This window comes from Balearica regulorum, chromosome 25 (genome assembly GCF_011004875.1).
Source record: "Balearica regulorum gibbericeps isolate bBalReg1 chromosome 25, bBalReg1.pri, whole genome shotgun sequence".
In the NCBI taxonomy this organism is placed as follows: Eukaryota; Metazoa; Chordata; class Aves; order Gruiformes; family Gruidae; genus Balearica; species Balearica regulorum.
Genome location: NC_046208.1, coordinates 7,161,354 through 7,181,609, shown reverse-complemented (window position 1 = coordinate 7,181,609; position 20,256 = coordinate 7,161,354). Strand labels below are relative to the sequence as shown.

Below are 20,256 nucleotides of genomic sequence, written 5' to 3'. Positions count from 1 at the left end.
CTCCTGCTTGGGGCAGTTGCAGCTTTGTCTGTCCAAGCCTTGAAACCCTCCAATCATGGAGATTCCTCCCTCGCTGGTGACCTGGCCTGGGGCTGTTCTTCCTGGGGAAGAAGCCTTTCCTCAAGTCCAATCTAAAACTCCTGGCCTGTAATTTGTGGTCATTACTCTTTCTTTGATCACTTGGAACCATCCAGAAGAGCTTGACTCCATCATCTTTAGTTGTGGGTCGCTAGCAAATGTCCTCTTAGCCTCTTCTCTGCTAGGTAAAACCAACCCAGCTCTGTCCACCTCTACTGATGGGGCAAGTGCTCTGGGACCATGATTCAGTTGCCAGCCCTCCACTGGACCCGTCTGATTCCTCTTCGTCCTTCTTACACTGGGCAGCCTAAAACAGGGCACAGTTCTCCATGTGTGGCCGTCCCAGCACCAAGTAGGAGTTTCTGTAAATATTGATTTGCAATGGGATGGGAGTGTTGGCTGTGCAGGATATGAATGTTCTTTCTGCTAGGAGAGATTTGAAACATTTGTTGCTGAAACTTCATTGGCACATGGTTGTGGCTGCTATTAAAATGTGTTCACATCACAGAATCACAGAATCCCAGACTGGTCAGGGATGGAAGGGACCTCTGGAGATCATCTAGTCCAACCCCCCTGCTAGAGCAGGATCACCTCGAGCAGGTTGCACAGGATCGTGCCCAGGTGGGTTTTGAATCTCTCCAGAGAAGGAGACTCCACAACCTCTCTGGGCAGCCTGTCCCAGTGCTCGGTCACCCTCAGAGGGACGAAGTTTTTCTTCATGTTCAGATGGAACTTCCTGTGTTCCAGTTTGTGCCCGTTGCCCCTTGTCCTGTCACTGGGCACCATAGAGAAGAGTTTTGCCCCATCCTCTTGACATCCACCCTTTAGAGAGTTAGAAGTATTGATAGATCCTCTCTCAGTCTTCTCTTCTCCAGGCTAACCAGACCCAGATCTCTCAGCCTTTCCTCATACAAGACATGCTCCAGTCCCCTCATCATCCTCACAGCCCTCCGCTGGACTCTCTCCAGTAGTTCCCTGTCTGTCTTGAACTGGGGAGCCCAGAACTGGACACAATATTCCAGATGTGGCCTCAGCAGGGCAGAGCAGAGGGGGGAGGAGAACCTCCCTCGACCTGCTGGCCACGCTCTTCTCAATGCACCCCAGGACACCATTGGCCTTCTTGGCCACAAGGGCACGCTGCTGGTCATGGAGAGCTTGTTGTCCACCAGGACTGCCAGGTCCTTCTCTGCAGTGCTGCTTCCCAGCAGGTCAACTCCTAACCTGTACTGGTGCCTGAGGTTGTTCTTCCCAGGATGCAGGACCCTATGCTTGTCCTTGTTGAATTTCATTTGGTTTCTCTCCACCCAACTCTTCAGCCTGTCCAGATCTCGCTGAATGGCAGCACAGCCTTTCAGTGTGTCAGCCACTCCTCCCAACTTAGTATCATCAGCAAACTTGCTGAGGGTGCACTCTGTCCCCTCGTCCAGGTCACTGATGAGTATGTTGAACAAGACCGGACCCAGTACTGACCCTTGGGTACACCATCACCTACAGGCCTCCAAGTGGACTCTGCACTGCTTATCACAACCCTCTGGGCTCTGCCATTCAGCCAGCTCTCAATCACCACCAGTGCCAGAGTAAAGACCCCCCCACTCTGGGGATTTGGAGATTAGGTTGTTTTCTAAGTGACTTCCTTTTCAAGGGAAACATGACATGGAAGGTCGCTGCAATGGGGCTGCCCCAGGAAATCCCCTTTCCTCCCTCAGCTTGTCTCTCCTGTGCCCATGAAAGTATGTGACAACCAGTGCCACCAGAGCACGTAGTTGGATAGAACCAACCTTTGTTTATGAAGGTTCAACTGCCTGCAGGCACTGCTGCTGCTCAGGCCATCTGGCCTGGGGCACACACCACTGATGGATGGCCACCTTGGCTAGTGCTAAGAGGTCCACACACTCCATCCCCTCAGCCAACAGCCCCCACTGAAATACCACATGGCACATGAGAAATGCAAAATGCTCCAAGAAGCTGCTCACAGTACTTTTGGGCTTCATTTAAGGCTCAGGGTGGGAGGAGATTGCTGTAGCCAGTTGTGTCCCATTTGCCCCCAGATCATGCTGCCCCAGCTGGCAGGCTCCTGTCCAGGGTCCGAGGTGACTGGTCAGGGACCTCCTGCCTTCCCCCAGCAGCCTTGGCCCTTTGGACCAACCTGTCTGGGCTGTTAATCCTCTCTCAGAGCTCCCCTCAGGCCCTCACCCCTGGTAGTTCAGCCAGGTCTTTTTTCCCAGCAGTGCACAAGCACCCATGTCCAATCCCTCTGGGCTCCTTCACCCCTCCTCTCCTCACCATCTGTTTTTAGGATACCTGTCCTCATCCCCCCAGACTAGGGCTACCTCTTCTGAGCCTTCCCCACCTCCACCTCTGAGGGCTCAGGTTCCCTTCCCAGCCTCTCATCAGACCCGAATTCCTGTCCCAGACACAAACTTTGCACAGGAGTGACTGAGACAGTGGCCTCCCACTCCTGTCTCTTTCTTAAAAAAAGAAAAAACCTGTTAGACCTGACAAGACCTGGGTTCGGGATGGGAGAGGGGACAACAACTTCTGGCCTGCAGGACTGTTCCATCCAATGCTCCTGACTGTACCAGCCAGACCCACAGCTTATCCACCAGCACCAGGCACAGTGAGAGTAATTAAGTTCAAAGGAAGGCTCCTGCTGGGAAAATAAGCATTTCATGGGATGAAGCCTAAAGTGCCCCTCCAGCTGAGGGAGCCTGGATACACATTCTCATGGTCACAAACTGCCCAGGGCTTCTGGACCATCTCTACACAGGTGACTATTTACTTAAACACCCCTTTTGGGAGGCCCAGCTTTGAGCACCGTCAGGGAGTATCAGAAAATAAGAGATGTCCATTGGGAAAACAGCACAATCCCTTGCAGCAGATCTGCTGTTGGCAACACCTCTCCCCCTGAGCCAGCAGGTATCCTGCTCGCCAGGTCAGGAAGGTGGGACCTGCTGGGGTTGGTCTGGATCTTCTTCATCACATCTCACCTGATCAGAGAAACTGGAAAGGGATTAGCTAAGCCACGGGCAGCAAATTAGTGGGAATTGGTAGACACAGCAAACTGTGGGGCAAAATGCTGCAGATCTTTCCCCGTTAGGATAACAACACCTGCACATAGTCATCTCTAGCTGCACACTCAGAACTCTCTTTCCAGAGAGTTCTCTCACTGTTGGGGTTTGCACTGCACTGCCAAGAACAACACGAGCATGGGAAGGCAAAGTGATCTTCCCTAGGGCAACAGCAAAGTCAGGAGTAGGACCTAGGCGTCCTGGCTCCACTTGCCACATTAAGGTGTTGCCATGCCTCATTCGAGACTCTGAAAAGGCAGAGTCAGTATAACCACCAGTCCCCAGGAGAGGAAGTATTTGGGACAGACCATGTGAAAGATTAAACCTCCAGGAGAGAGGTTTCTGTAACAAAAAGTAAGCAGCAAAACAGTAGTATCTTCTGTAGGTCTCACATCTGTGAACCCACCTCACCCATCCTGTTCTTTCTGTGCTTACGAGAATTCAGGGTAAAGCCATAAGAGATCAGTCAAGTCCCCTACAGTTGCTTTTCCATGCTGTGCCCCTAAGGCTCGATCTGACTCTTCAAACTGGAGGGAAGCAAAAGTTTCCGAAGTGTCCCATATGGTGGAGGCCTCTTCTCTGTCTGAGCCACCTGGTTAAAGGATGGGCAGAAGGTGCCTCTCAGATCAGAAAGACCCTGATCACAGATCACCAACAGGCTGCAGTAAAACCTGCCCTCAGTACGAGGGTACAGGGGGTGGTTATTCTCCAAGGTAGTTGCTCTCCACAGACAGTTTTTCTCTGAGAGGACCGGCACAAGCCAGCTCCGCCTCATCTTCGCGCTGCACCAGCCTTGTCTGTGTCTTTACTTTGGCCGCTTGAAAGTGCAGAGGGCACATGCAGAAAAAGATGATTTGCACTTTCTCCTCTTTATACAGAAACTGTGCAACAGAGAACCCTTGGGCAGGGCGAAGGCCCAAGAACCATGTTTGGTAACTAAGTCCAGCATGGCTGTGAGGTACAGCCCTGCTCTGGGTGGATGGGGACATTGCTGAAGATATACAGTGTGTGTTACCAGATTGTACCACTGCTGTGTCTCAGGCTGGTGAAAGCATGACCTGCTTTCATCCTGGGTCTCTATCCTGTGCTGCTCCCCCGAGGGAGAAGCCAGTGCTTGCAGAGTCTTGCAATTCTCCTTCAAGCTTATGTTTACAGATGCTTTTCTGTAGCCACCTTTTCCTTTTCTCTCCATTCAAAGAAGGAAATGTTCCATAAAGATAAATGAGAACTGATTTGAAAACCAGGAGAGGCACAGCGTGGACAGTTACTATGTCTTAAGGCAGATACAGATCTAAGATGCTCTGCTTGGTTCTCATTGGTGCTGCCATGACTTCTCCAAATGTAGTTACTAGCCTCAGGCCAAGAGCCTCCAGTACAGGTCTCTATTAGAGGTATTTTGTTTTCCTCTTTTTCAAATATCTGAGTCATTTTCCACAAGTTTATGAGACTCCTGTGTACACGGTGCCAAAAAATTAGCCAGCATGGAACACCCATAGGTTACCCACAGCATGGTTTCCAAGCATTACTGGTCAGGCTATTTGAGACCCAGTGTACTCACGTTGCCCAGAAACTATTATTTTCCATTCAGAAGGGGAAATGGCTTTATGGCACATCATGACAGTTCATGAGTTACCAGACTTCTATGGCACTTTGTGGAATATTAACTATCTGCTTTGCCAGTTGGGAACACATGCTAAGCAGGCAGGACGGCTGAAAAGGGGGGTGAAAATGGGAGTCACCAGGAGTGGGGTGGAACAGACATCTGTACTAGACAGAAAGGAATTGTGTGCTGGTTATTTTTTTGCTCTTTCAGATATTTGCATTTGATGTCCATGTCTGTCATTCTGGGATTCAGGCAGGATTTGAAGGGAAAGTATGTATCTCTTACGGACAAGCTGGCACAGGAGAGGAAGAACAGACTTCACAATGCACAAGTCTTTTCTCAGGTTTACAACAGAAGCAGCCAAACTAAGTGGACGCTGAGAACAATTGTTTTGAGCGTAGCTCTACCAGTAGGACTTAGTAGGCCCCCCTTCAAGGGATGAGGTGGCCAAACAAGTGGGACAGAAGGGGATGATTCCAGCCACTGTAGGACAGAGGGAGGTTGGTATTTACTGCCTGCACAGCACCAAGTTAGAGCTGAAATGTAGCAGAACCCTACTGTGTCAGTGGAGTCTCTGAAATAGGAAAGCAAAAAATAATGATTACTAAACTCCAGTTGTCTCCAAAGGTAGCAGCTGTCTGAATGCCTTTTGAGCATTCAGAGAGGATGCCCACTGAGATAGAACACATGCACCCAAGCCTTGGTAGCACTTGGAATTGAATTGCTGGGTCCCTTGCTGCACTGCTGGGGTTCAGGCTGGGGTCCCAGACATGAGACATATTCAGACCTGTACTGAAGTCTCTCTGCTTGCTGGCTAAGAGTGCCAGACAGTGCAGGCAACCAGACACTCCTCAGGCTCTGCAAGATGCATGCTGTGAGGTCATGGTACCATCTAGGCTTCCTCTGCAGCAAGTTTGGGAGTCTCTACCAAGAGGAGATCAACTTGTACATACATGCTCAAGGGGAGGAAAGTCCAGGCAGAAAGAAACTCCAATAAACATTGTCATTCAGAGAGCAGAAGGAAAGTTATTCCACTTTTTTATTGGGGGGTGATTCACAGGGAAGTAGGAGCCTCCTGTCCAGAATGATCAGAGACTCTGTGGCACAGTCAGGGCATGAACTCTACTCTCCAGAGCACCTCGCCCCCAGGAAAGTCTGTTCCACTTTGGAGCCCTCTTGCATTGTACATGCACCCTGCATGCCTTCCCACACAGCTTTTCTTGTGGCAGCCTGAACAAAGGACTCCACCTCCAGGGAGAGGAAGCAGCACCTCTCTCTGTTAACATGGCCTGGCTCCTGCTCTCACACCTGTCTTTAGAAGACCAGAAACAAGGAAGAAGAAACACTGGCCAAGTGTACTGGTCTCCTTCTGTGGGCCTCCCCCTGCTCTTCCCTTCTGATCTGGCTGAGGCTCTGTCTTCAGGCAAGGAGCCTTCTCAAAGCTGCCAACCCATGAGCTTCAGGCGTTGCAGGATTTTCCATGTTAGGTGCGGTGTCACCCACAAAAGATGTGTTGTGGTGCAGGAACCAGTGATGGGAGGACACTAATTTTAACTAACCTAGATGAGGCATACCGGCTCTCAGGAAACCTAAGTTACTGAAGTTCCAGTCTTTGATGGGCCAGGTGGCATTCCAAAAAACTGACTTTAAATTCATGCAAGTTTAGGTGAGATGGGAGCGTCAGAATGTTCCCTGTGGATGCTCTCCAAGAGGATGTTCCCTATGTGATCCCCTCATACCTTTTCTAATTGAGGAAGATGCAGTCCTGAGTTTTGGATAATAATATTTCAAACACACTAACAGGGCTTCCTCCTGCAAACTCTAACACAGGTGCTGGGAAGACTGGCAAACCAGGTGGAGGTTTCCAGCCATTCACTCTCAGAGTGTATGGGACACAGAGTTATGACTCTGTGTCAAGGGCATCCATAGGTCTAGGACACCCATTCCCCATCATTTCATGTGCTGATCCAAAGCTTGACTGCTCCAGGTTGGCTTACTGTGTATCACCGAGTATCACTCATCAGGGACTTCATGCGGTCTCGGCCACTCCTCCCTGCAGAGGGAGGCATCCACTGTGGGGGTTCAGCATTTCCCGACCAGAGCTGTTTGTGATTCACTCTGCCCTGTGGATGCCAGCCAGCCTGAAGAGGCAAGTGTCAAATCCACCCAAATATCCCCATCCACATCAGACACACCTGTCCTTACAAACACCCCTCAGCACAGGTCCTCTGAAGCTGCAGCCATGCCCGTGGGGCCAGAATCAGACCTGCCCTGCTCCCTGTCAGCTACAGGATGTGGAGGCATCACTGCCTGGAGCCTGAGCTGTCAGGAAGGAGACCTTGGCGGGGATCACTAGATGAATACAAAGAGGAATTTGGATTTCAAAAGAGGAGAATACAAAGCTCTGGAGACTGAACCTCCTACCAAGTGTGAAGGAGCTGCTTCCCGGCAGCCTTGCTTTATCTGGGAAGCATGTTGGGAAGCCCAGTGGGGAGGATTAAAGAGAACACGCACACCTGATGGCAATGCTCTGAGCCCTGCAAGGGGTGCCAAGGCTTTACGTAATGCTCTGTTCCAGTTGTGATCCTCTGGCAGAGTATCTGGTTACCAGTGGTTTATAGGTGCAGTAACAACATACCATGTGTATTCTGGAAGAGTCGTGTGTCAGTCTAATTAACGACTTTGTGGTTTGTGAGCACTTACCTAAAGCAGATGGGCACTGTGTCTGTTCCTCTGCCAGGCAGAAGGAGTCCAAGGTATTTCAAAGTGAGCAGGTGCTATAAATTATAATTACCAGGCTTGCAGAGGTAGAGAAAGCAAAGAGAAAAGAAACCTGATGGATTAAGAGATCAAGATAAACTCTTGGGTTTTCTTTTTCAAATACTTATGGAAAGTGATGAGAATGGCTGGCTCTTTCTGGAGTTTCTTGCAGATCAGCACTTTGAGAAGGTACTTGGCGTGTGTCTGACTCATCAGGTGGGTGTTGCCTACAGCAGTTTGAAGGGGGAAGGGGAGATTTGTGCCAACCAGAAGAGTGTCAGAGCTTTTCCAGTATGGGTGGCTACATGGTGGCCTCAGGACAGTTATCAGCTTCTCTCACCTGGCTTTGAGGCCAGGGACTCCAGGAAGATAAGATTTCTAAATGTCTCAGTGCAGCTTTCCCAAAGTTACCACTGTAGTTCAGGTCCACAGTATCAACCTGTGCTTTCAGCATGGCGATCTGATTTCTAGCCTATGGACATGAATCCCAGAGCTCTGCATTTCCTTGGGGTTCGCTCCTCCAGACTGAGGAGGAACTGCACTGGTAGGTAATTGCTGGGATTTTGAGAGACTTTGGGCATCCCTGGGACGGTAGCAGGTTTTCTGACCCAGTAGGACACACCAGGCACAAAGCTTCCAGAGTCACAGTTCTTGCTGGATAAAGTCATCCACTCGTTTATCTCCTGTGGCATGGTAGCTCATTTCTCCTCCCACAGAGACATGTGGCTGCATGTCACCTCCTGTAGACCCCAGACTGCAAGAGTATGGACATAGCTGGCATGGAGACACTGATACACATAAACTCAACTAACCCCCAGTGGGGCATCAGCAGTGTGGAAGGCTCCAGCTGAGCTCATCTCCATGCGTTTGAGCAGCACCCTTTAGTCAAGAGAGAGAAGCTGATGCAGCAGGGGAGAAACTCATCTCCTGGAAAGCAGGCACCCACCATTGGAGACAGATCACTCACAGCGGTGCCTGGTCCTCTCCTTTCACAGCTGGAGAGGGACACACGGTTCAAAAGGAGACATCTGAGAATAGTTGAGATGACTTCTAGCTGTGATACCCACCTGTGTATCAAAATTGGTGTCCTCATTAAGTCCTTGGTACCTGGAGCATGGCATGTGAATCAGGGAGTTAACCACAGCTCTAGCCCATCCCCTGGCCTGCATGTGCAGGGATTTGTCCAGAAACACCTAAACAGTTGGTAACTCTGCTCCAGAGGAGAGAGAGCATGTAAATCATAGTCCGTCAATACTAAAATTTGGGATAAAAGGGAATTAGAAGTCTGGTATCTTGCCTAAAGGTCTGTAAAGCCCATTTGATCCAATAAAGTAATTTTCAGATATTTCTGCCTCATCCAAGATCAGCAACAATCAGGGCCTTGGACCAGCCTTGACCATGAGATTCCCCCACAGCTGTTGGTGCCCCAGCAGCCTCCAGCACACTGAGCCCATACCCCACTTCACCCTTGCATTTGCAAGCACAGAAACCAATTGTGGCACGCAAGACTTGGAGAATGGCTCCCAGCCACTTTTTGAAAAATCTCCCCATTGCATTCACCTCCTCCTCTGCCATCAATCCCTCTCTCAGTCACGCCCCACTCCCCGCTCTGCGATGTTCCCTTTCCCCAATAGCAGCAGCAGCACTTCCCTTCCTAAGGAGATCAGGCTCTTCTTGCCTCCTTTCCGCAATGTACTTTGAGTTTTCTCGTCTTCTCTTGCGAGATGCACCATAATGCTAGCAAGCACTGGCTTCAGTCCTTGTGGGTAGTTCATGAGCCCTGTATCCCAAAAGGATTGACTGTCTTGCTGTTGGCCTGATGGTGCGTTTGGTAAAGCAAAGGGGCCCAGGAGAAAAACCTGTGACTGTGTGTCCATCTGTCTTCTGTCTCTCCGCGACTCCTCCTGTGTGCAGCATGTCAGGGAAGCAACTGCAGATAAGCAAGAGACTTTCCCTCCATGTCAGCATGTGTCAGTCACCTAGAGCAAACCATTTCCCGCTACCTGGTGGCTAATAGACCCAGTACACAGTTAGCCATCACCACTGCAACCATACGCAGGTGCTGGACAACAGCCCAATAGGTCCCATTCCCTGCAATCCTGTCCTCACTCTCATTTTAGTTCTCCGTTCTCCCTCACCGTCTTTGTTCACTGCATCCCTCTGAAATATTTGCAGGATTCACTTGCCACTCTGCCACAAATCTGTTGTTCCCAGCTGAAGTCAGTCACAGTCTCCTTGAGGAGGACTCCAGTCCCATCAGCACTGGTCCTGCTAACATCACCTTGCCATTTCAGATGCTTATATGACAGCAGTGTTTGTCCTCTTCACATCTGTCCTGCAGAAGGATCTGATGTCTTCATAAGCTGATAGGATGCAACCTGGAGGACAAACCGTGCCATATACGTTGTTCTTAAAAATATTGCAAGCATTTTCATGTTTTCTAAAAATATAATTTCCTGTTATATTCTGATTTCACTCCAGCTTTACTTGACTCATAATCTCTTAGTGCTAAATCAGCCTGACATGTACAGTCCCTGCATACAGGTTAATTTTAACTCCAAGTAAAATAATCCAGCTCCTCCAAGCCATTGGTTTGCCACTTCTCTGATATCTTTAGCAGGAACCTTTTGGAGTCTTACGGAAATGCAATAAAGACTACTTCATCCCCTGTCCCTCACGGCAGGTAATTATTTTTATACTTATGGCCGGAGATTAAAATGCAAAGAATGACTTATAGCAATTTGAGAGCGTGTGGACTTTGATGTAGACAAAGGAGGAAAGCTCTTCCCACCTGATCAGATTCTCACAAGCATATAAATTCTTATGACATAAGGAAGAAAAAAATTACTTTGGAATCAGCATGGCCTGAAGAGCTCAGTCAATTCATTCCTCGTTTCGTTTCTTTGATCTATTTGAGATTTGACAGTTTGCTGTTAACAGCAATATTCTTCTCTATAAATCACATGTGATGCAGTAAGGTTTAAGAAGAAAGGTGGTGTTTCCATTGGGTGTTTAGAGGATAAAAGCTATGGAAAAAACAGAAATCTATAAAGTCAACATAACATAGCAGTGACTTACAATCTGTTGGCATAGAAGTTGTCTTGTGGCAAGACCACCTCAGTCCTGTAACTTGATTTATTGGCCACAGGGTCTTTCTGGAGCACAATGAAAAAGAAGTCAGGGAAGAGCAGTGAGGTAGTTCTTAATGATGACTCTGAAGATGGACTGAAACAAAGCAACCGCAAGTGCTTTCTTGGTGATTGCTGCTTCTGAGAGCACAGGAGCTTGAATTTCACCTGTTACAGACCACTTTGCAGCAGAAAGCATGCCTGTGGCAGGAAACCAAGTCCAGAACAAGTGTCACAGTGCAGACAATATGCTATAGAAGTTCCTTCCACTCTAGAGGACGCTTGCTGCTCAAAACCTTCCTGCCCCATCTCTGAAATCCCCTCTTTTCCCTGAGTCACCTCTTCTTAGCAGCCAGCTCTGGAGAGGAGCACAGCTAAGTCAGTGGAGTTTTGTCCCCATTCCTGTTTTCAGAAGTCTGGTCTCCACTTTGGCATTTCAAGTGTTTAATGGTATTTCTACAAAAATGAAAGTCTGGGAGGGGCCAAGGCCACATCCAAGTGAACACTACAGTTAGCCGTGCCACACATCTGGAGGTACTGCAGGTAACGTTCATGCAGTGATGAAGCCATGGTGTAGTGAGTCGTTGCTGAAGTTTGGCTGCTGTTAGTATTCCTCATGGGCTGTATGGAAGCAGGAGGCTCTCTGGCTCCATGTGCCATGATCCTTCCTCCCAGGTGTAGTGTGCACAATTTGATATTGACCTGAAAATGGTAAGGTGACCCCTGTAGTTTGTGTAGTTGAGCCAGTGCACAGACAGTGAGGAAATACTACAGTTGTGTTTTCTTTCTTTGAATTCAGGTGGGCTGATGTCCCTGGAAGGGACTGAGGCTCTCGTCCTTTGTGGCCACATCTCACAAATTAGTTCAGCAATGATAAGCCAAATTTAGAGGAGCTACTGCTTTTTGGCATAGACTTTGAGCAGACAAGATTTTTCTGGTTCCATGGACCACAGGCTGTCATCCAACCTGCCACATGCTAGCTCTTTTCTCCACTGAGTCTGAGCTGTCACTGAAGATCTGTGCTTGTCACTAGGACTGGCAGCAATAGCTTGGCAATATCAGACCAGGTTTGAGGAGAAAAAGCTGCATTAAAATACAAATCCAGTTCAAGAATCAGATTTTGGAGTTGTTTCTCTGCTTATACTGGCCTGATCCAAATCCCTGGTCTGGGTTCAAGAGTATCCCAGACTGGAAAACAAAGTGTGTGGCTGGACCTTATTTCTTATTCCAGCAGCTTTCTCTGCCATTCAGCTTGTCTTCCCATGTTGTTTATGGAGTATTCCCCAGTACCTTTGAAGAGCACTAGCATTTTTACTGCAATGATGAGCAATAATACATTTGCAAAAGCCATTGGCAAATCCACTTGGCAGAAAATGCATCACCCTCTTTATAGGGGCAAAAACTGGTTTGGTCACTGTGTTCTTGGGAGGACCCAACAAGCAGCTTCACTGCCTCCCCTTTGCAGCCCTCAAAGAACAGCAGCGGGATCAGCCACGCTGGCATTTGGCATCACAACAGAGCAGCCTGGGCCAGGTTTGTAGTTGGGAAGCCGAGTGGCTGGGACCAGGAGGCTGGTGTCTTTGTGCCTCTGCTATGACTGGAGTGTTAGATCCTTCCTTCATGGTGGGACATCCTAAGATACCACCAGGAAGGAAATCAAATTATTCTGAGTCATCCTCCATGGTCTCGCTACACAACCTTCCTTCCCTTCAGGTAAGCTTCTGCTGTGCCCACGTCTCCCTCAGGCAGACCAGGTGGATTTGTCTCCTCTGACTGTAGCCGTCTAGATATTACTCATCTCAGCTAGTCAGCAGTGGAAAATGATCAGCATCTCCAGAGGGTGAATCATTGCTGTTATCTCAGAGCACCGTCTGGGGGGATGAATCACTCTCTGCAGGACTCTGGTTTTCTCTTCTGGCTATGGAAAGACCCTAAAATTGGTTTCAAGTTCTGGGTGAATACGGTTGGGTGAGATGTGTTTTTCCTGTCCCTGGAGAGCAGGGAGGTAGCAATCTAGTGCTAGCAATCCAGCGTGGCAACCAGGAGCTCCTTTTGGATAAATGATCAAGAGATCATTCACACTAAGCTGAAACTTGTGGTTGCTTGTCTATCTATATTGTTCCTGCCTTTCCCTGCTCACACTGCAATGACTGCGGTAGCCGCCTTTCAATAAGCAAACATCACTCAGAAGAGACTCTGACAAACACAGAAACTTAATTCCACCTTCATACCGCTCTCACACGCACTGTCAGTTCCCATCTCTGGCTGAAATAACTTTCAGGAAGAGGTACATGCTGTCTTGACGGCCCTCCCAGTGCCTAGAACATTGTAGATACTAAAGAAATAATATCCACAGCTCACATCCACAATCTACACACACACATTCTTGCATATGAGTCATCTAGTAAGTTCCAATGTGTTTTCTATTGACCTTTATTATGGGGACTCATGAACCTGAACTCACTCACTTATGCACATAAGTATCCAGGGCATGCTGCATTTCCCTAGTGACGATTCAATAGAGAAGATGGACAATGGGTCCCAGATGTTATATACAGTAGATACAACCACATAGCAGGGAAGATGGGTCCCAGATGTTACATACAGTAGATGTGTCAGTGCAAAAGGAAGATGGGTCCCAGATGTTACATGCATTGAATGTGTAAGCACTCCTGATGAACCACAGAGAAGCTTCAGGTAAATTGGAGATAGGAAGGCAAGCGAGAAATGAACATCATATTTAAACTGGCACCCATCTATGCAGCATTTAGTCCTCTAAGCAAGACACATTAGTCTGCTCTCGTCTTTAACTCTCTGACTCTTTCATAACCCTGTGAACTTCAAGTTCCTCCCACAGTATGGTAGATGGGAGCATGGTCAAGCTAGTGGGACTCAGGGATGAAAAGTACAGAACTGTGTCACCTTATGAGGTAAGGCATAGGAATCACTAGCTGTGTTGGTAGGGTAAACACCAAGGCACTTTTTAGCCAAGTGATGTGATGTGCATAAACCAAATTTTAGGAGCAGCAGAAACCAGCCTGCGCATGACAGGCCCTATCAGACGTGGAATCTTTGGCAGTAGGAGCTCAGTGTGATGATCTGTGTGGTCCCTGCTGGCTGAGGCTGTAGATGGCCCAAGCAATCTCTCTCCTAACAGCCATCTGCAGTGCTAATTGCTCTTGAAGGGAAGCAGCTCCCTTCACAACCCCTTGCAGTGGCGGGCAAAGCTACTGTTCCCTCCGTACAGAGGAAGGAGGAAGCAAAGAAGAGCCAAGCGACTTGGCCAGGGTCACACTGAGCCCATGGCAGAACCAGGGGCATTGGACAGCCAGCTCCAAATCCCAGCCAGACTATGTCCTGTTTTCACAAATCAGTGTTACACCTCAAAAGCAACCCCAGCTTCCAGAAAGAGCAGAAGAGCTTTCTGATGCCCTGCAGCTGTGGTGTGGCTCAAAAACTGCTGTGTCTGGTCTACAGAGGACCCCCTCAGCCAGAGATGGGCTAGGGGACAGTCCCACAGATCCCTGTGTTGGCTCCGGAGGGCTCGTGGCTGCCATGCTGTTTAAAACAGCCTGGTAACTTGTGCAGGGGCTAAGCCCAGAGGGACTCAGGCCCTGGTGAGATGGAGAGCTGTTGTGGACTCCACTCCAGGACAACATCTGGCTTTCTGTGGGTTGCGTGTGTTCAGTGAGAAGTGATGCACCACATGCATGACCATCAAAGGCCAGCGCTTTTCCCCAGAATAGTCTATGAGCTACAAGGGTGAGGGTTATTTAATTTCTAAAACAAAGCTGGTTATATTGGAAGGTCACAGGGGATCCTATGGGTGCTCACCCAGCACAAGGAGGCATTCAAACACCAGGGTACAGTCCAGCACCTCAACAGGAGGAAGCCCCCACCCAAGTGTCCATCAAAACAAAATAACCACTGGTCTAGCAATGATTGCCTGAGTCAAACACCCCAAACCGGACATCTGGAGCCCTATCTCCATGTCAGCTCACAAGTGGAGAGCGGATGGAGCAAGGTAGACATAAATGCATCTGTGACACCCCTGCAGGTCCCCACTGCCAGACAGGGACCTTGTGATGCATCTGGTCTGGCCCTGGTCCCCAAACATTCAAAGTGTGACCTGGCTCTTATGTCCCAGCACATGCTAGGCCCTGAGTGTCTCTTGGGGCACCACGACCTGTTCAGAGCCCCTCTCCACAGAGAGAAGTGTGTCCTGTTCCTTCTGTCCCCAAGAATTGCTCTCCCTTCTCTCTTGTGTGCTTGACAAACACTATGCTTCCCAGCAAATATGTAGGACTCACACTGCTTGGTGGGCCCTTGAGCCACTCTGCTTGGCCTCTGGCTTCTTTCCATACCGTCTCCATCTCCCCATGCTTGGCACCATGGGCACGGGGGGCAATGCCAGGCGCCCAGGGAGAGGGCTGGTCAGGGAGCTGGTGCAGCAGTGGAGTGCAGCTGCCCAACTGTCAGCAGTTTCTATAGCTGCACAGAGATTTTGGCAATCCTTCCTGCACGGTTCTGACCTGAGGGGTTTTGGAGGTGTCTGCAACTGGGGATAACAAAGCCCTCTTGTCTGTACCAAAGGCACTTTGTGTGGAGTGTAGGTATTGCACTGATTTCATTTCCTGAGCATCCCTCATGGGCTTCCCAGAGATACATGTTCCATTAAGTCAGGAGTGAAGACTCATTGCAGTCCAAACAGAGCCCTGCAAACTTTTCCACCAGAACCTGTTCCACAGCCAACTAGGAACATGTTCGTGTCTTGAACCTTCATTCACTGCCCAAGATGGTTTTCACAAGAGTTTTTAGTCTGGAAATGGAGCTAGAGAACTCTTGCAAGTCTTTTTTGAGGGCTGTGAGCACTTCTGTAGTGGGGGAAGAGAGCCCAGGTGTTGGAGCAGGCCTACAAGGCAATGTTCTACCTATTCAGTAATGTGTCATTCATAGAATCATAGAATCACAGAATCACAAAGAAGGGACATTTAAAGGTCATCTAGTCCAACCCCCCTGCAATGACCAGGGACATCTTCAACTAGATAAGGTTGCTTAGAGCCCCATCCAGCCTGACCTTGAATGTTTCCAGGCAAGGGGCATCTACCACCTCTCTGCGCAACTTGTGCCAGTGCCTCACCACCCTCATCATAAAAAAATTTCTTCCTTCTATCTATCTAGTCTGAATCTACCCTCTTTTAGTTTAAAACCATTACCCCTTGTCCTATAACTACAGGCCCTACTAAAAACATTGTCCCCACCTTTCTTATAAGCCCCCTTTAAGTATTGAAAGGCTGCAATAAGGTGTCCCTGGAGCCTTCTCTTCTCCAGGCTGAACAACCCCAACTCTCTCAGCCTGTCTCCATAGCAGAGGTGCTCCAACCCTCTGGTCATTTTTGTGGCATCCTCTGGACCTGCTCCAACGGGTCCATCTCCCACTGTATCTGCAGTACATTATGACCACAGGGACATGACAGGCAGAGCAGAAATTGAACCCAGTTTCTCACCTTCCAGGTTAGCACTGCAGTCCCTGGCTGCCTTTCTCCTCTCCCAGTTGGTATCAGTTGATGGAAGAAGCCCTTGATCCTCACCTGGTTATTTGGGCAGGCTCAGGGACCCAGAACATCCTGCATCTGTGTGCCCAGGCCCCTTCAGGTGCTGTGCCTGGCAGAAAGAGCAGCACGCGTGGAGCTGCCTTGCAAGGGAGCATGGCAGAGGGGGACAGACTGCCTTTGAGCAGGGTATTTTGCAAGACTCCGGAGCTGTCCTCCCTTGCTGCACCCTCAGCTCCTTGCACGGCGAGTTCCCTGGGAGCTCACCAGCCAGGTACTGACTCAGTGCGTCTGGGAGTTCTGCCTGAGAAAGGAGCTGAGGTGTTGGCCCCAGTCATTAGTAAGTTATCAGAGAAGTTTAGCTGCAGTGACATCATCTCCTTCTTATGTTACTACAAGGAACTTAGATCCTATTATGGGATAGGAGGTAACTCAATCGACCCTTTCAAGATAAACTCAGACAGGAAGAGAGACATGATTGCCTGAAGGCACCAATTAGACGTTTCTGGTGAGATCAGCTCTGTTCAGCTGACACACATGCACGCTGGGGCCAGGGAAGACAGCAAGCACCTCACTCCCCGAGAAAGGAGTTATCTCAGGGTTGGGTGGGCAACCAGCTCCTCCTCCCACTGCTGCCGGGTCAGGCCTCACTCCTTTGAGGGTCGCAGCTCCATTCCATCCTTTCTTTATGTCCTATATTCTGCTGTTGACAGATAATCAAGATGTAGAAAAGCTCGCCGGTTTGGAGGGAGAACAGCCCAGCTCAGTACCACCCAATGCTGCATATGATCTTTGGTGGCAAGTTTTCTCCAACTTTTTCAAGGGAAATAATAGCCCAATATGTTGCAAAAAATGCTGGAAGGATGGGTTGAAGCTTGAGGTCCCACTGTTCTGTTGTGACTGGGCTGCGGGCAGTGGAGGATCATCACAGAGTCTATACTGCAGACCGGTTACTGCAGACAGTTTAAGGCCTCCAGACAGCCAGCTATTATTGGCTCTGTTGTGTGCAAGGAAGGAAGAACAGCAGCAAAAGCTGGGATATTTCCTGACAGAATGGCATTGTGCATTTTTATTGGTTTCCAGGCTGCAGCTACCCCCGTAAATGTTCCATAGCCAGAAGGAACTGGAAAGATATGGGCAAAGTTGCTTCTGCCAATCATAGCCTGAGATTTGCACCACATCTGTTAGGGAACAGAGAGACTGTTTCTAGTTATCCACTTCTGCACATTTCTGCCAGTCATCTTACGGACAGCAGGATGCATGTGCTTACAGATGAAAAGCACTTGTACACCCTCTGAAATGCTCTGGAAGCATTTCTTGGAACAAGACAATTCTTAGAAACCACTGGGTCTGTGGCACAGGAATCCAAAGATCTCAGATTATAGCTTGACCCGTCAGAATTAATACAAAACTTATGGCAGTCGCTGCACTGGCAACTGCACATAGCCCCACCACCACCTGGACCTCCTGAATGGCTGCACTGATTCATTGGGTTATCTTCTGCATACTAGGAGGGAGGAATCTCCCACTCTTCACCTTTTCTTATTAGAAAAGGACTTCCCTACCTGCTTGGTTCCTTCTAGGAATTATTTTAATCCTAGCATCATCTCTGGACTGCTTCTGGCAAGAAGGCAAGCGATTCCTCCTTTATGAGGATACAGACAATGCTTAAAGCAATGAAGTGGCTCTTCAAAGGCATGCTGGGCTCTTAATCCTGCACCCACATGAAGCCTACCTGACACTGTCCTGCCTAAGGAAAGACTTCCCTTTCCCACCCCACACAAGTTCCTTTGGCTCCCAGAGCTGCCTACTGGCTACAGCAGCAGCAAAGGCACCAGCTGGTGGGGCTCAGATGTACTTGCATTTGATGCTGACCTGCTCATCTCACAATGGCTCAGCACAGGCACAAGCAATGACATAGGCAATGCCTCAGACCAAAAGCCATGGGACTTTTGATGTTCTTCCCAGGCAGCTCCCTCTCTGCCCATCCCTGTAGTCCCTAAAACAGAAAATGGAGTAAAATCTGAGGTGATTCCAGGCACTTTTAGGAATCTTAATTAAGTGTCATGTTGAAGTCATAGAAATGCCCCATAATTATCAGCAGTAGATGCAGATCTAAAGCCAGAAGCTGAGACTTCCAAGTAGCTGGTGATTTTCATATGCCATTATTCTTGAACGTCCCACTTTTAAAATCAGCTCCTTTTGCCTGCCATGGACAGGATGGTGTTCTGCAGCGCCTCACTTGAGCCTGTGAAGTCACTTGGAAATCTTGTCCATGCAGACATCTGGAGACCACTGTGTGTCATCCGCTCTCCAGACCTACAGCACTGCTCAACAGCAGGCCTGAGCTGAAGTCCCACTTCTAAGCCATCCAGCAGTTCTGTGAAAGAGTCATCTTCCTCTGTAAGCAACAAACGGGTTAATGCTTGCAAGGAAAACCAACTGAGTGATTTGGTGAAATAAAGACTAAAACATCTCCGTAGAAGGTGAGGAGCCAGCCCCAGCCTGCGCTGTCCCATTTACCCACTAATCGGCCCAATTATCTTAGGTATAAATCACAACACAAAACACTTACAGAGCCGGAGTCACACACTGAAGAAAGGAGACAACTGTTGGGTTGGTTTTTGTTTAGTATAATTGATATAATTACTAACAACTCTGTGCCAAGAACTTCAGCTTTTCTCCTTCCAGAAGAGAGTGGAGAGCTGTCTGAAAGCCATAGCAATTAGCAATCCCCACATGCACAGCTTTTATTAGAAAGAATGCACCTCTATTCCAGAAAGAGCCAGCAGCTCCCTGAGGAGCAATTAAACAACCCAGAGACCTTTTGGTACCAGGAACGCAGCCATCACTCAGTCCATGTTCCCTCTTCCCTTGTCGATGCTGCAAAGGCACATAAGGAACCCTGCCCATTATGCTGCATGTGAAATGCCTTCACCTGGACACTTCCTTTTTTCTAATTTTAACTTCACTAGCTCCAGATAGGTGCATCTTGCTGTGCTGTGGTCCAAGCAAGCTCCTGTTTTTGAAGTTGCTCAGGCCTTTGTCCAGCTCATTGCAACCAGCAGAAAGTCTCCCTTTCACGGCACTGAGGGATCTGGCTGCAGTCTGATTTTCACACTCTGAAGCAGATTAAAGCAGTAATTACATGGCTGGAGCTCACCAACACTGCCTGAGCATGCTGCCCTCCAGACAGTGTCTCATGGACAGCAGCCACACTCATCACAACAGGCCACGTTGCCACAAGGCAGCCCCTGCAAAGGCGAGGAGACAGAAGACTTGGGGTTCGTTTGAGTCTTGCAGAGGTGACCTCTCATTTTCGGCAGAGTGTGGAGACACGGAGCAGAGCCTGGCTTGGAGCTGCAGCATGTCCAAAGCTAGTGGCCATCCAGGAGTGTTAACAAACACCTTAGATGAATCTCAATTATTGCCCCTGTACTTAACCATAGGGATCCACAGACAGGGAGGTGCCCGAGTACCTAAAAAAAAAATCCACCAAGGACCCATGCTACCTCACTGTCACTTCTCCCATACCTATGGACCATGGATGTAAAAAAAGTGCCTTTCCTGAGCATATGCTAAATAGTCGTGGAGCAAATTCATCAACGGTAGCGGTTTCCCCAACACCTTGGGGCACCGTCACACTGAAGGCAAACTCCCTTGTTGCTCAGGTGGCTTCGCCCAGGAGTTCATGACCAAAGTAGGACATAAAGCTGGACAGTCATGGGGTCCACCTCGCTGCCTTGACATGAACTGTCCCTGTCTTGGACAGCTCAGCCTGGTGTACCAGCCCTTGGCTCTGTTTTAGCATCTCCATTTCTGAAAGCTTAATTTGGTTTTGAAAAACGATAACTATTCTCAGCGGATATTTTCCTTGTCTGTTCTTTAATTAATTAAACTTGAAACAGAGCATTCACTTTAAAACAATTTTCAGTAAACATATAGGGATTTGGATGAAAGAATGTCTCTGTGAAAAGTAAGCAGTACTTTTTTTTTTTTTTTGAAAGCAGATTATGATGCCAAAAACTAACAGAATTCTTATGCTGAAGAAGGAATGGAAAAATTAA

At 48.7% G+C, this 20,256-nt stretch overlaps 1 protein-coding gene across 3 annotated transcripts in view; it reads left to right on the top strand.

Annotated features, from left to right (window-relative positions):
* The window catches only part of LGR6 (leucine rich repeat containing G protein-coupled receptor 6), a 151,235-nt gene that overhangs the window by 79,377 nt on the left and 51,602 nt on the right, over positions 1–20,256 (top strand). The window lies entirely within an intron of this gene.